The sequence below is a fragment of the Pleurodeles waltl genome, chromosome 5, assembly GCF_031143425.1.
Source record: "Pleurodeles waltl isolate 20211129_DDA chromosome 5, aPleWal1.hap1.20221129, whole genome shotgun sequence".
Lineage (NCBI taxonomy): Eukaryota > Metazoa > Chordata > Amphibia > Caudata > Salamandridae > Pleurodeles > Pleurodeles waltl.
The window spans coordinates 269,337,184-269,355,146 of record NC_090444.1 but is presented as its reverse complement, the minus strand read 5'-3'; positions in this window follow the sequence as shown (position 1 = coordinate 269,355,146).

Below are 17,963 nucleotides of genomic sequence, written 5' to 3'. Positions count from 1 at the left end.
ATCACTGGCAGGCTGACAAGATAAGTGGTAAGCAGAACAGTCATTAAGTAGAGTTGTTGTAAGACTGGCATGTTACAAAGCGTTGGACCTTGGTAATTGTTGGCCATGTGGCAGGGACTAGTGCTTCTGGGTACTTTTCCGTGTGAAGGTGATCTGTTTCATGTCTTCTTCTTCTGATGTGTGTGTTGCCTCCTCTGTTCTTGGTGGTGGTGGTTGTGAAGGGGCAACACACACCTCAGTGTTAGAAGACTTGGAGTCTGACATCCTGGTCGCTGCTAGCTGTGAAGGTCTTAAGGGCAGTACTGCAGCAAGGAGGATCTGCTGATTCTTAAGAATAGCAGCCACATCACAATGGTAGGCAGCCAGGCCGGCCCTGAGGGGTTCAATGTTGCATTCGTGCACGCGTTGACAGGATTGCTGTTGTAGGTGTTGGGTCAATTGTATTACAGCTGTGCTGATTTCCTTCTGGGTTTTTTGCTGTTCCTGCAAGATAGATGTTAGGGCTTGCCTAGCTGCTGCCTGATCTGCAGATGACATCATGCACGAACGCACCCCCTCTAGGCTGGCTGCCATAGTTTGCACCCGCACCTCCTTGGCCAGCTCCCGCTGTACCCCAACTACAGTTCTCTCAAAGCTGGTGCCTTTGTTGTCTGAGTCCTCAGCTGTATTGGAGCTGGCAGGTCTTACAATTGGGGTGGTGGGTAAATCCTCTGCGATGGCTGCTTGTTCTGTGCTCTTCCTTGTGACTGAAGGTGGGGTCTGGAGGGTTTCAAGGACCTTTTGGATAGTCTCCTGGGGAATGTTTATCAGCTCGTCATCCATGTCATCAGGGTAATCTGGGACAGGCATATCCGCAGGAGATCGATCTTCCTCTGCAATGAAACGGGATACAATTAGTGTGTATGTGTTGTGGCATGAGTGGTGATGTGACATGCCTGCCTTGTGATGATTTCACATTGTGATCTTGTTTCGTGTTTATTGCTCCAGTCTTTCAGATGGGCATTCTCTCAGGCCTATGGCCCACCTGCATGTCACATGTATGTTATTAAGTTATTAGACTTGTCGGCATCATCTCTTCTAGGTGTTGGTTTTGGCCAAATAGTGAATTGCCACCTTCTTGTCCTACTCAAGCCTTCGTCTACATCGATTCTCATGGTGAGACCTTTCACTGGCTGCGGGTGTTCTAATTGCACTGGCAGCACACTAAACAATCTGGACCTGCCCCAGTCTCTGATCTTTCACATCCACTTAAATGTAGTTGACATGTAGAATATCCTATGCATAGCAATGTTATGGCACGATATGGATGTTGCATTGGTAATGTGTACAGCTGATGTTGGGAATGTGTGGGACATTGGATTGCCCTGATAATCGTATCAGTGTCCTATTTCCTCCTCTGACTGTGCAGGTGTATGTCAGTGACCAGTTACATGTGTCCCCCCCTCAATGCTGTTGTCTGAGCAGTATGACATTTGGGATGTTACATTGTGACACAGGCACAGGATTGACCCTGACATATGCAGCATGGGTATGTCCTTAGTGCTGTGTTGCACCTATTGTTGTTTACATTGGCTGATGTTTGCAACAACTATGGGCATTGACATTTGACAGTACTGGGGCCATTGTCTTTTTTCAGGGGATTGTTGAAGTTGTCATCTTCAACCCTCTAATTTAGGTGTGTACGATCCATGGGGAGGTTACTGCCATTGGCTACTTGAGCTGCACACAGAGCGGAGGTGGTAGTGTCAACTGTTTTCGTAGTTACATTACAGTTGTCGGTATGGCTAGAGGTTGTTAATAGGGCCCTAGTTAATGTGGGGGGTATGGTGGCTGACGTGTGCCGGGATGTCAGTTTGACGTTGTGCCCTTCCCTCCTGGCGTGGCTTTCCCTTTGCTCCATCGTTGGCATGGCAGCATGGCAGCATGCCCCCATGGGACTGTTGTTGGTGTAGTGTAATGGTGTGCCCCAGCTTCTGTCTGTGCAGGCCATGCCCCCATGCCGTGCACCTTTACCCATGCCACTCCATGTATATGATGACTTACATGCAATGTGTAGTAGGTATTCCCCCCGGTTGCAGTTGGCATTAGTGCATTTCAATTCCCCATGCGACTTACATCGCATGTGCGTTTTCTCCTGGTAGTCTGCGCTGTCCTGTCCTTGAATCCCTGTGACGATCTCCTCAGGGATGACAGCTGCGACCATCTCCTCCACGTGGTCCAGGGCCTCCTGGTGTGCTGGACTCCCACCTCCAGTCTGCAGTGCTGCCTTCCTGTTCCTGGCCATCTTTTCCTTGGTCCTGCGCTTGCAGTCATGCTAGCGTTTCTTGCACTCGATGACAGTTCTGCGTACTTCTGCCACACTGTTGATCTTGTCAACAATTTGTTGCCTTATAGCCTCTCTCCTACTAATTGGCAATTTTGAGGTGACAAACAGTTGGTGCTGGTGTTCCGCCACCTCTTTAACCAGAATTTCCTGCTCCTCTGCACTGAAGCGACACTTTCTTTTCTTCCTATAAGTGTCCTGGTTCTTGTGTTGGTCCTCCTGGCTGGTTCCTGGTCTGTTGTCATCTTCCTGGGGTCTGTAGTGTCATCTGGGATCCATTTTGTCTCTCCTCTGGTGAAACGGCAGTGTTCGCAGGGTTTTTTGAACCTATTGCATAAAAAAACGGCGCATATCCAGTTTGCGGGGTCGTAAATCGACCCTCAGTCATTTCTGCAGCGTTAACGTCATTTTGCTTTACGACTTGCCGCTGCGGTGTGCGTCAAAATAAATGACTCCCACCTGTGGTTTGCGCCGCCGTGCGTCAAAGTATAAATTTGACACCTACACAGCGCACCAAAATTGCGTTAGCTGGCGGTATTATTTTTGACGCAAAACTGCGCCGCCGCAGGTTTGCGTCAAAATGTATAAATATGGCCCTAAATTTGTCAAATCTCCCCAATTGAAAAAAGTGAATGCTGATCTGACATTTTGGAAAATTATAGAAAAATCACCGTCTTCCAGGGCCTGGCAAAACAATAAAAAAATGTGTTGCCTCTCAACTGAATGAGTTTATTGAAAATAATAATCATTTGTCACTTTGCAAATCAGGATTCAGAGGGGGCGCAGCACTGAAACAGCCACTTTAAAAGTCCTATATGATTTACTGAAGATGATGGGCAATTCCTGTTTATTGATTCTATTTCACCTGCCTGCTCATTTGACACTGTAGACACAAAATGCTTTTAGAAACTCTCAAATTCATATTGGGTCTAAAAGCAACAGTTGTATACTGATTCAAATATTTTATCATCAATCAGTAAAACCTAGTTAAAGTAGGCTCCAACATCTCCAAATTGGATAAGTTGACATGTGGCATTCATCAAAGTTCAATTCAATTACCTGTCTTTGTTCATCTGTATATTGAACCTTTGAACCAATTACTGGAAAAATCCAATATCAAACAACATCAGTATGCAGACAATACTGAAATCTACTTAACATTCTCCTTGCACAAAGATCTAAACTTCCTCAAAGATAGCCTAGAAACGGTCTTCATTTGAGATTCTGCTGATTCGCTGAAACATACCCCCCAAAAAAACGGAGTTTTCATTCCTGCCCCACAAAACAATGAAGAATCAATTTGTCACTAATCTCCATACTATTGGATTATGGATATGCACCCTTACCAGCTACAGTGGTCAATTCCCTGGGATTTCTCATCAACAACAAGTTGTTGCTTGAACACCACATTCAAAAGATAACCCAAGCAGCAAACATTTGCCTAACAAAACTTAAAAAAATAAAACTTCTTCTCTCTGTTGACCAACTTAAAATTGCTGTCTCAATTTTAATTATCTCCAGAGCTGAAGGAGAGTACACAATACTCTTTGGCTACCAGGTTGTGTTTTTCTTCCTCTTAAGGTGGGTCTCCATCTCACTTCTCATCTAGTCTCAGACAAAAGAAAGTTTCATCGTATTATGCCCATCTTGAAAGACGTACACTGACTTCCTAAAGTGATCCAGCCAGAGTAGAGTAGATTTTGTAATGGTTTTAATGAAGAAGATAAGAAGCGCATTAAATAAACGTCCATCAAAGTAAAGCAGCACCGAGATTTTCATCTCCAACTGTCATAATAGAACACGGAATACCACGGCATCATAGAGATGATGTAATGATGTCCCGTGCTCTAAATACAATACAGATCACCGCATTATTCCCCCTTTTTTTTTTACAAGACTAAAAAGAAACATCATAATAACCATAACTTACTACAACATTAAGGTAAACTGTTGTGTGATACCAAATGTGTAATTAAATATACATATGTTATGTTAATGCTACTAATATGTAACAAAATCTTGACATTTCTTTGGTTTGTGATGAATTCTAGTACTCACTCTATTTTTATAGCAACCATTGCCTGGACAACTTATTTTGCTATATTGCGTATTCTCAACCTGTTTTCGTGCAGCCGGATCCAGTGCAATACGTGAAGTACTCCACCAACTCCTGTCAGATAACCTTACAGCATTTTTACGTATTTCACAAATTTGTTGAGAGTCCTTAAATCTGGATAGACCCTTTTTAAGTAGTACTGGATTTTTTACTCTTACCCAGTCCCCCACTTGCAATTCCTTATTTCTGTTATTTTCGTCTAATCTTCGCAAACCACTCAAATTGGCATTGTATTCTGCAACTTCCAATGCCTCTTTCAGGTCACTACCTTCATGGAACAAGTTTACCATCCAAAAAGGACATAATTCCGTAGAAGCTAATCTCCCTCTCATTAGCTCAAAAGGAGTTTTCCCTGTGGCAACATGAGGTGTGGTGCGATAAGACCATACTAGCTCCTTTATAGCTTGGTCTACTGAAGAATGATTCCTGTAAGAAGCTTGAATACAGTCTACTAAAACACGATTAAATCGCTCTACCATGCCATTGCTTTGTAGATGATAAAGTGGAGTTCTTATGTGCTTGAAATTACATTTATTCAAGAATTGGAGCATTTCTGATGTTACAAATTGAACCCCATTGTCGGTTAAAATTTGCTCCGGAAAACCTTCACGACTAAAGATCTTCTTTGGACAATTGATCACAACCTGAGTAGTGGGAAACCTTACCGGTTCAACTTCTACCCATCTGGATAGATGGTCAACTATAACCACAAAGTATCTCATATCAGGAGGCAAAATGTGATAAAGGCCAAGAAAATCCAGGCCTAGTTTTTGCCAAGCTCTCGCAGGAGACGGAACAAATGTGCTAGTCACACCTTCAGTAATTAACACTTTATCACTGGAGTAACATCTCGTAAATTTTCTTCCAAAATCATCAATTTCCTTGTCCATCCCTGGCCACCAAAAATCAGACCTTAATCTTCTTTTGGTAATCGTGGCCCCTAAATGACCAGAATGAGATGCGGTAATTAAATTCCCCCTCAAGCATGATGGTGGAACAAGTTTCTTCCCTCTAACTAATTTGCCACCTTCAATAGACAGTTCATCAGATATCTTCCAAAATGGTTGTAGCTCTGAAGGTAAACACTTTTCCTTAGGCCAACCTACTCTGACCATGCGTATTACTTTGCACAATATCTTATCATTCAACACAGCCTTTGTGCATTCGTTTTCATCTAGAAGCATGTCATTTTCGGTTACGCAAGCAACAAAACATTCTTCTATTTCAGTTTCCCATTCCTGTTCCTCACTATCTTCAACAGGTAATCTAGATAAACAGTCTGCCCTCCTATTTTTTCCACCGGGAATATATTCAACAGTGAAAGTAAACTCCAGTAACTTGGCAGACAATCTAGCAATACGTGCCGTTGAGTGTTTAATTTTCTCGCCAGACAATATTTCCACCAAGGGTCTGTGATCAGTTTTCAACGTGAAGGGTCTACCCCACAGATACTGCTCAAATTTCTCAATACTCCACTCACAAGCTAGAAGTTCCTTTTCGATAACTGAATACTTGCACTCAACCTGTCTTAAGGTCTTGATGCAAAGCCCACTGTACTTTCTCTCCCGTCATCGGATAGTTGAGAAAGAACAGCCCCAAGACCATATTCACATGCATCAACGGTTACCACAGTACTTCTTTTTTCCGAAAACGGTTGTAAAGCAGGAACATCAACAATTTCACGCTTGATCTGTTCAAACATTCTGATACACTCGTCAGACCACGTGAATACAGAACTCTTCAATGCCACTCTAAAGCATTCTGTGTTTTTTGCAAAGTTTTTTAGAAATTTAGCATAAAATTCGCACAAACCAAGAAAAGACAAAAGTTGGTCTCTAGATTTCGGAGCTGGTGCTTCTAAAATGCTTTTGACCAAACTTGGTTTTGGCTTTACACCACCTTCAGAGAAAACATGGCCAAGATATTCAATCTCCCTGGCTTTGAATACACATTTGTATCCTCTTAATGTCACACCTCTATTTTCTAAAGTACATAGAACCTCTTCTAGTGCTTTATCGTGTGTTAATTCATCACAGGAAAACACCAATATGTCATCTTGAAAAATTACAACGTTAGGATTATTAGGAAACATTTCTGACATTAACCTTTAAAACACTGCGGCCGCCGAGGCTAAGCCAAAAGGTAGTCTGCAGAATTGAAAAGTTCCATCAGGAGTAATAAACGCTATTAAGTGTCTTGAATCTGCATCTAAATCTACTTGGTGATAGGCCGACTTTAAGTCTAATTTGGTGAACCACTTGGCCGAACCAATTTGAGTAACTAAATCATCAATCCTGGGCAGAGGGTAACTGTCCACCCATATTGCCTCATTTACACTCCTCAAGTCCACACACATTCTTAAATCACCAGTTTTTTTTTGGCTAAAACTATAGTAGATAACCATAATCTTGCTTCAACTTTTTCGATTACCCCTTGTTGACACATTTCTTTTAATAGATTAAACAATTGAGATCTGACACCCAGAGGTACATTTCTTAGTTTATGTTTAAAAGGAACAGCATCACGCTTGAGTTTTATCTTATGTGCATAATTGGTGATTTTACCTAACCGTTCACAAAACAATTTTTTTTATTTCTGTTACCAATCATGTACCTGACTAGAAACAACCTTGATAGAACTCAAACTTTCTTTATCTATTACAACAGGTCTATCTCGACCTGGCTTGATGGTGAGAATGAATTCTGCTTGATGAAGTAGACCTAAAACATTGATACCTTTCTTGGCAACATACATTTTACCACGCAATGTCTTGTCCATGATGGTCAATGATGCCCAAAAATAACCTAGTAAGTCAATTTTTCTGCCCTCAAACGCAACTGTGGCCACAGCTGGAGGATGAAGAATCTTGGAGGCCCAATTTTCCTTGTACTTGTCTTGTGCTATTATAGTTATTTGTGCTCCCGTATCTACTAATAATTTGATTTTAGTCCCCTCAATAATTACATCAATATCCGGATCACTGATAACCTTGTTGATACCGGTTACATCCTTGACAACTAAGACATACTCATTCATTTGTTCTCCCACAACACCTTCAGCATCATCACTCAACACACAGCGAATGTTATTCTTTCTGGCACTCCTACACACTCTCGCAAAATGCCCGGTTTTATTGCAATTACTGCACTGTTGATGAATCACCGGGCAGTTCTTAAAAGATGACACATGCATAGAAGAACCACATCTATAACAAATTGGTTTTTGATTAAACTTTTTCTTGACAGAAGTATTGTCCTGTTTTTTCTCAAAATGATCTTGTCTCTTGTTGTTGCTATTTTGCGCATTAACAGTTGCTGCAGAGATAGTTGTTTTGGACATAGATGCTTCCAGTTGTTTGGCGTCTTCCATTGAATACTCAATACTTTTTTCAATGTCAATGGCTTTGTCTAACGACGGATCTTTGCAAGTTAGTAATTTTTCTTGGATTCTTTTTTAATGACATCTGGCGATTAGCTGATCTCTGATGAGTTGCGATGTGAAATTCTCAAATTCGCATTTTGCTGCTAACACTTTCAATGCAGTTATAAAAGTGTCAATACTCTCACTGGAGCTTTGTGATCTCGTGATAAATTTGTATTGGTGTACTACGATGTTCTTTGTTTTAATAAAATATCTGTCTAGTTGCGCAATGGCCATTTCAAACTCATCCAGTTCCTCCTCTTCAGCTAATTCATAAGTCGGAAGACGATCAAAGATGTTCTGGCCTTCAACTCCCAGGTGATGATACAATAAACTTTTTTTTCTTTCCGGTTTAAACTTGAGGCCATCAACTACTCCAAGATATGCCTTGAACGAGCATAGCCACAATTTCCATTCAAGAGGTGGATCGCCAAGATCTTGTAGAAAGGGCGCAGGAGGTAAAACGTTCTGCATATTGTTTTTTGTTGTTGTTTTTTTTATTATTATTTGAAAGTTTTTTTTTTTCAAGTATAATTGTTGATACAGTTGTAATATTATTCATGTGCTTCCACTATTGTATTTGATGCTAGATGCTTTCAACTTGTTATGCTCAACATGAATGTTCTTATTAACGAATAAAAAAAATATTGCTGATGAAATGAATAAAAGTGGAAAATCTCCAAGTCCACTTTCTATTTTTTTTTTTTTAATGTTCCTATTGAAGAAAATATGGGCGAAATGAATAAAGGTGGAAGATCTCTAAGTCCACTTTCAATTTCTATTTTTTTTATGCAAGACCGTTTTCAATTTTTTGTACTTTGAGGCGAGTTTTGGTTAAAGAAAATCCCTCCGGGGAACAAAACGTGAAGACGTCGAGAATGGGTAAGAAGAAAAAAATACGCTTGTCCTTACACACACTGTGCCTGGCACACGTTGTGCTTAGTGCTTGAAGTAACGCTGTGTACACGCGCTTGATCGCGTGCCTGAAACTGCGTCCGTGTCTTTACACACGCTGTGCCGAAACCATGGCAACAGCCGTGCACACAACGCGCTGCAATAAACGGCCTAGCAGGCTTATAGTAAAAGTCCAAAACAAAGCGAGCGATCTGGAAAACCAAACAAGAAGCACTTACATAGTGCGGCACGAACACGCCACACTGGTTACTCACCCTGTGCCCCTTAAAGCGCAGTGAAAAAAAAGGAAATGAAACAGTTCACGTAGACATGGAAGAACACTTGGTATCCCGATCCTCAGTATATCCGGTAGAAACTTCAAAGAAACTGTTAATTGTTGATCCATTTTGACCCTCGTCACCATTAAAGTGATCCAGCCAGAGTAGAGTAGATTTTGTAATGGTTTTAATGAAGAAGATAAGAAGCACATTTAATAAACGTCCATCGAAGTAAAGAGGCACAGAGCTTTTCATCTCCAACTTTCCTAATAGAACACGGAATACCACAACATCATAGAGATGATGTAATGATGTCCCGTGCTCTAAATACAATACAGATCACCACACTTCCCTTGGTAGTTTTAATCAAATTCAAGATTGGATGCATTACCTTTGAAGCACTCCACCAAGAAGACCCAGCTACCTGACTGAATTGCTGAAAATTTCCAGTGGGTGTCAGAATATCCTGCAGCAAAGATTCCTTCCTGCTAGAACATCCGAAATTCAAAACACCTCCTTCTCAAAGGTAATCTTTCTCCTGTTGCACCCATGGCCTGAACCTCCTTCTCCAGCCAGTAAATATTTGCTCCCGACATCCTTATCACAAGACTTTCATATTAAAAAATTAAAATGTACTACTCTCTTCCTCAAACTGTGCCAGTTCTCTCTACATCTCACATCTATAACAGCTAATTACTGTACTGACTCATCACATATCTGGCTAATTAGACTTCTCTCAGTACCTCCAACCTCTTATCTCTATTACATGGCTATCCAGTTGTTGGATATAAAGTTATTTGTATGCATACTATATCATGTATTATGGAACTACGTTGAGTTCACTCACTATGTTATAATATACTGCACACCGCTCGGTGAAGAAGTGATATAAAAAATATTGTAAACGAATAACTAACTAAACAGATACCTCAAATTAAATTTCTACAGTGCAAACAAAATAGGACAGTGAGCTTCAGGCTACAACCACAGATTATCATCCCACTTTATAATAAGAAATCCATAGAAGGCTCTACTTTCTTGGTACAAGCCATCCAACTGTAAAACTCACTGCCAATCAAGATTTGAAGGATCCAGGAACATTTATAGTTCAGAAGAGGGACACAAATGTTGTTATTCCTGAGGTAGTTACAGGAACAGCATGCCCAAAGATACAACCCGGAAACATAGACCCTTTCTACCAGAATAAACCCTTCCTACTAGAGTAAGTACAATCTAGACCTATGGCCCAATCACAACAAACACACCACACCAAGAAGAAGCACACCCAAACCAAACTGGCTACATCTTACAATATATCCTAAGAATGTTATTGACATAAGAATTGTATAAGTAAAATATAATTTAATCCAACCACATGATATGATTCATGACTCAGTATTATCATTGCCCACTGCCACTCAGCACCGTAAGAACCACATCATGCCTATTGAGAAGTTAGATGTTATCCATAGCCCTTCATACGCATTATAGACAAGGCAATGTATAACTTGTCGTACCTCCTACCACTAACCACAAGTGGATGACAGTAACTCTAGTGTTTCTGACAGTCCTCCCTGTCTAAAGCTGATAAAATCCATATATCAATCTACCATCCGAGCCCTCAATCATCAATGCAGCGTGTATATCATATGGCAATCAGAGAGCATAGATGCAGGATGGAGCCACCAGCTTATCTAATCACTCATTACTAACCAGAAAGGGGTGTGAATATTAAAGAGATTTTCCAGATTGTGCTGGTCATTGAAGGACTCTAAAAGAGCCTGCTCTACATGTTCCAAATAGTCGCATACCCTGAGCACTAACATCCTATAATGACAAAAGGGATGAATGTAATACAGTTATCTTGCTATATCTCCTTACTAGATGTCTCATAATTGTAAACATAGAAATGATGACTGTAACACAGTATATTCAGGAAGAACTATGGTGCCTACTCACCCTTTCTCTATACCTGCTTCTTCTTGTACATCTGTAAGATCTCAAAGCAGATGACCTTCTACTACAGCCAGCAAAATAAATCCGATTGAGAACATAAAAGAAAACTATCAACACAATAAAGGGGCATAGAGAGCCTGCCTCCCTGCATCTCTGAAGATGCCTCTGCGGCATCCCTCAAAGCTCATTCCTCAGCCCAACACTTACATGACCCCCCTGGCTGAAATAGTCAGAACTTAGGGACCAAACATCATATCCTACGCAGATAACACCCAGCTTATCCTCTCACTATCTGAAGAGCCCTCCACCATGAGGGCCAACTTTCACAGGTGCATGACGAGCATCACACACTGAATGAAAGGCAACAGCTTGAAATTCAACACAGAGAAAACTGAAATGCTGTTCTTTGGGAACAATACCTCCCTGTAGAACAACTCCTGGTGGCCTTCCGAATTGGGTCCCTCACCGACAGCAACAAACCATGCCCGCAACCTTGGCATCATCCTTGACAGCAAACTCAACATGAAAAACCAGATCAACGCAGTCTCCTGTGCCTGCTTCTTCACTCTTCGCATGCTCCTCAAGATCTTCCAATGGCTTCTGGTTAACACCAGACAGACCAACACCAGTCGGCTGGTCTACGGCAAAGCACTCTACACAGGAATCAACTCGCACCTCCTGGAGAAACTACAACCCATAGACAACCCTGCGACCAGACTCACCCGCGGCCTTGCCCAGGTGAACCCACATCATCCCACACCTCAGAAAGCTCCACTAGCACCCATTTCCACCAACCCTCCAGACAACTTTGCGCTGCCTATCTTGAACTCACTTATACCACCTACAGTCGTCATAGCCGCAGCAGAGGTCGTTTTTTCTCCTACCTTGCATCCAAGTTAGTGGCACAACCTCCATTTTCACCTCCGGACCTCACTCTTGCTAGTGGAATTCAGAAAGGGAGTCAAGGTCTGACTGTTCAACTGATCTTCAGTGCCTGGATACAGTGCCTGGATACCCTCACAGGCAATTAGCCACAATCTACAAGTCAAGATTGACTGACAGGGTGCATCATATCTATAAGAAATACATGTATGTCTCTCAGACATTCTCATCTTCCACACCACCCAGTCCTAATCGCACACTGTGGTCATCATGCACCATATGAGAACACCTTCCACATAGGAGTAACACACTTCCAACTACACACAATCTTGGTGTATCATACTACCCTTGTGGATAAGAATTAGAATTAAGGTGCACTGTTGCATTGCTCGCAGTAAGAACTTCTGAGAAAGAGCATTACCCTTGGGAGCATTTACCTCATTGCTAAGAGAGTACCCCCTACCTGCTAGTTAGTGCCTCCTATTCTTGTGGCACCTCAAGGAACCCTCCTCAGAACGCTTGGTGGACCTGTTGAAGCTCAGAAAAGGACTAAGCCCTGTAAACTGAAAGGAGCCCGGAAGGACTAGATCTGATCCCACTTGGGTCTAGGACAAAGAAATAGACATCAAGGTTCAGTGTACTAAACTCCTGTGTGGCTACAGGGACACAAAAAGAAGATGAAAGCATATCTTTCTGAATTCCCAGTTTTCCAGTAACAACTGGACCTGCATCGAATCCTGTTCAAAGCCTTTAGTTGATCGAGTCCTAAATACCAAACAGCTTCCTTTGAAGTATGGGGCATTTTTGGAAAAAGTCTGACTCCCAGATGTCAGAAGATTGGCACCAACGACCAGAGCATTTCCGGTGAAGGAGCAACTTTGTAGGGATGAAGAAGCAGGTTTATCCAATTTCAATGACTTTTGGGGTTCACCCTAACAAGTTAATGTTATTATTCTTTTAGGTGGGTGACCACTCACCTCAAATAATAATCCATTTTCTTAAAGTTGTTCTTTGTGTGTATCTGAAGTGCAAATAATGCCACTGCTTCCCTCTGTACTCTGGTCTAGTGTGTTATGGGTCTATATGTAAAAGCAAAGTTCCTGCTGAATAGTACTTGACACCTTATTTTGTCTTCAGGTATGCATTCCTTCCATTGTTTTACACTGTTTGATATGCACTTTTCTGGAATGATGAGCCAGTCATGGGTTAAGGGCAGAAATCAAAGAAATGTTTTTCCAACTATTCCAGCTCTGCATAGCCCTAACATATTCTCCTGCATAGAGTAACTGATGCCGACCCAATATTACTCCAGCATTGCCTAATATTATGGGTGAGTAAATTCATTTGAGTGTAAATTCTTACCAAATACAAAACATGAGCATGCAGTCATGAATCAAGCAATTTGCATTTGTAAGTTGCAGCTACATAGGCCGGTAGTTTTTTTCTTCATTGGATCTGATCGGGACCTGGTCGGACTTATAAATGGAGCAATAAAGTCTGTACCCTTCACAATTTTATTCAGGTATATATCAAAAGATCAAGTCTGCCTATATATGTGAGAAGAAGAGCCTGGTTTTACTGTGAGCTGTGAATCTTGATGCAGAAACCGCCAAAACACTTTGGGACTAATCACACGTGGCTCAGTAATCACTGTACCTGGTAACAGGTGTGTCAGCTCACCTGTACTGGGTGGGTTAGAGTTGTAACATCTTAAACTGTAAATAATGTTGGGAAAGCACTGTTACAGCACTGTGTTCCACATGTTTTGCTCTAATTTCTGCCTGTGGTCTGGATATATTTTTGTAGGTCAATGTGTGCCCAGAAATTGTGGGGTACTTGAATTACTGTTTCATCTAAAACAGATGTTTTCTGTCCCAAACAGAGTTACTAGCCCACTTGGAATCAGCCCATAAGTGGTTTCTAAGAGTATAATTTAACAGTTGGCATGGGAAACTGAATAATGCACCAACGGTTATAAAGTGTATGGATATTATGAATCAGCAGATAGTTTTGTATCACAGAAACCATGAGCTGGTCAGGTGGTTCATGAACACACAGCTTCATGTGCTTGAATATATTAACAATGTCAGATCTTGCCATGGTATGGCGACAGTTTTACAAACGTCTGTTGTTTACCAAATGCGCTCTTCAGAAATTAAGCTCTATTGAGTCATTTATGCCCACATATCTTCAAGTTGCCAAAGCCTGTAAAATTACAAGAAACACAATGACACACTCTATCAACTTATAATTTTTTGACTTTACTCACAAATTTTCTTAGTTAAATATTGTAGAATTAAAGAGGAATATATGATATTATATATGTGAACCATATAATTTTCAAACTTATGTCATTTTTAATTTAGTAAAAACATCGCTGAACAATGTCAAAAGACTCCGGCCCTCATTACGAGTGTGACGGTCTCAAGGCCGTGATGGCGGTTGGACTGCTGGCACTGCCAGGTTTCAGCCTGTCGACAGCCTGGCGGTCTCCAAGGTCGCAATCCGCCAGGGCAGCACTGCAAGTAGCGCTGCCCTGGGGGTTACGAGTCCATGTTCCGCCAGCCTTTGCATGGTGGTCTCACCGCCATACAAATGTTGGCAGAAAGGGGGAGTTGGGGGCCCCATGGGGGCCCCTGCACTGCCCGTGCACTTGGCATGGGCAGTGCAAGGACCCCCATGGACAGCCCTGTTGCACATTTCACTGCCCGAATTACGGGCAGTGAAATGCGCGACGGATGCTATCGCACCCGATGCACCACAACATTGCCGCCAGCCAGATTACAATCCTGCCCTGGGGATTATGAGCCCCTATCCGCCAGCATGTCCATGGCAGTGAACACTGCCGTGGAAAGGCTGGCGGTATGGGTGACTCGGGGGGCCCGGAGGCCCCTGCAGAGCCCATGCACTTGGCATGGGCACTGCAGGGGCCCCCATGCACAGCCCCATCACGCATTCCACTGCCCGCATTTCGGGCAGTGGAATGTGCGACGGGTGCTGCTGCACCCGATGCACCTCAACATTGCTGCCAGTTCCATTACGAGACAGCTTCAATATTGTGGTGACTTTTCCGCTGGGCCAGCGGGTAGAAACGCTGTTTCTGTCCGCTGGCCCAGAGAAAATGTCATAATAGTGTGCCAATCATACCGCCAGTACTGGTGGTATGTTGGCACCCGTGGCCTCGGCGGTCTTTTCAAAAGACTGCCGAAGTGGAAATGAGCGTTTATATGACTAAGGGCAAACAAACAAGGTATTGAACCATTTGATGAGGTGTGCACTTTGGAGGGGTAAATTAACCAGGACCATTTCATTCTGTTCTCCCAGCTCATGCCCTCCAAACAGTAATCATGCCTGGGTATGCTTAGGTAAGAACTTAAATATTGATTTGATTTATTTTATCTTAGCAGGAGAGGTAATATAAAAAGTCTACCTAATATGAGGTTTAAACATCAGGATGCCTGGCGCTCTTTAGCAATAGTTGGATATACTGAACATTTTGGGGTATATGATTTGGCTTAGCCTCAGACAGCGAGTATGAATGAGAAATTTAAAGAATGAAGACCTAGCAAACTCATTTACTATATTTGTCTTTGCAGAAACATACAGACATGTTAGGACATCAATCAACAAGTGCTGAGAAAATAACAAGGAATGGTAAATAAGTGTTCCTGCAAATAAATTAATTTCTAAAAGATTTAGAGTTCTCTTCTCTTGTATTTGTTGTATTATCCTTATATTGCCCTATCTGTGTTGTCAGCTTGCATTATAACTATAAATGCTGCAATTAACTAAATAAAACGAATCATCTATTACTATTTGTATTGACTGAGAGAGATAGGTAGGGATCACAGCTGCCAAAAATGCTTTACAAGAGTACTAAGATCCTTGATCTATCGATAAAGACATTGTATAACAGTAAACTAAAATTATAACATGAATATTAAATTACATTGGCATCTAAAACGTGGCAATTTGTTAATAAAGATACAACGAGGCATACTCCAAAATTGCAATAATTGTATTTGCTAATGTTTTCAGTGTGACTTTGGTAGTAGGAGATGTGAATAGAGGGTATTCTGTTTTAATGAAAAAGGGTAATTTAAAACATCTATAAATTTATAGATTCAATCATCTAGTACAATTCATGTGTTATGTTTTACGCAGCTTCATAAACAGGCATTAATTCTTAGTTTAACCTTCGGATATTGCGTTGTTAAAGACCACTACACTTCCAATCACACTAAAGAATGTCATCATCTCTGGTATTAACATCTGAACAGACACAAATCCACTTACTTACTCATCAAGTGTTCCTTCTAGCCCAGAAATGTTGCTGCTTTCTCATATAAAATGTAACAATCCTGCACAGAATGTCTGGAACTGTCAAATTACAGTTGTCTTCTCTGCAGAGATGTGCTACTTCTGTCCCACTGAAAGTGTGCCAGTCCTGCAGGATAGTGCTGCAACTTTCTGTTACTGGTACAACAGTCTTACTAAGAAGTACTGGTTGCTCTCCATTAGAGTGCGGCAGCCATAAAGAGAAGTGCTGGTACTGTGCATCACAAGTATAGCAGCCCACCGAGAAGCGCTGGTACTGTGCATTGTTGGTATAGAAGTCATGCTGAGAAGTGTTGACACTATGCATCATAGGTGTAGCAGTTCTGCTGGGAAGTGCTGGTACTACGCATTATAGATATAGAACCCATGCTTAGAAGTGCTGATACTGTGCATCATTTGTGTAGCAGCTCTGCTGGATAGTGCTGAAACTGTGTGTTATAGATATAGAAGCCATGCTGAGAAGTGCTGATACAGTAGCATCATAGGTGAAGCAGATCTGCTGGGAAGTGTTGATACTGTACATTATAGATATTGAAGCAATGCTGAGAAGTGGTGATACTGTGCATCTTAGGTGTGTCAGCTCTGCTGTGAAATGCTGGTTCTGTGTGTCATAGATATAGTAACCCCCCTAAGAGGTTCTGGCCCTGTGCTTCATAGGCAAAACAGCCTGCCGTCCATTTCATGTGAACCCACCCATCTAAGAAGTGCTGGAATATGTACATGTTATAAATGTGGTATCAAGTGGGCACAGGTATACACCCATGTCCAAGTATGGACCACAATCCTAGTCAGGGTAAGTCACACACAATCCAAATTACCCTGTGCCCACTCTCTGGTAGCTTGGCACTGAGCAGTCAGGCTTAACCTAGAAGGCAATGTGTAAAGTATTTGTGCAATACATCATACAGTAACACAGTGAAAACACCATAAAAATACACCACACAGGTTTAGAAAAATAGACAATATTTATCTAAATAAAATAAGGTTAAAAGGACAACAATTCAATAAGTACAAGTTAAAATATCACTTTTGCAAGTTTTAAAAGAATCTTAAATCTTAGAAATCCACAGTTGTCTCTTGTTTACACAAAGTACCTGGTTTACAGAAAAAAAACAGATGAGGAGATGTGTGGAAACATAAGGTGTGCATTGGATTTCCCAATGCAGCACAGACGTTGCGTCATTTCTTTCCACGCTGCAAGGGGCTTGCGTCATTTTTCAGCGAGCAGTCTTGGTTACATACTGCGATGCAGGGATCTTTTTGACGCCCAAGGACGATGCTGGGAAATCCTTGACGTGCTGGAAGGAGGCACAGGCGTTGCGTCGACCCGGTAGGTGATGCGTCGAATGTTCAGTTGCAAGGCAGGCACTGCGTCGAATTCTACCTGGGAAGTCCGGCTGTGTCGTTCTGGTTCGGCTGTGTGGTGATTTCCTGGTCGCAAGGCAAGCTGTGCGTCATGTCCCACATGCTGTGCATCGATTTTCGGCACACAAGAAGTTTCCTGAAGAGATTAAGTCTTTTTGGTCCTAAGACTTCAGAAAACATGAGGCATGCTCAATCCAAGCCCTTGGAGAGCACTCTTGGGGAAGGCAGTGTCCTTGACAGCACAGTCAGAGGACAGCAGGACAACAGCAGGGCAGCAGTCCTTCTCAGCAAAACAGTCAAGATGAGTTCTTTGGGCAGCCAAGCAGTTCCTCTTGACAGGTTAGAGGTGCAGGTCCAGAAGTGTCTTAGTTGGTTGGGTCAGAGACCCAGT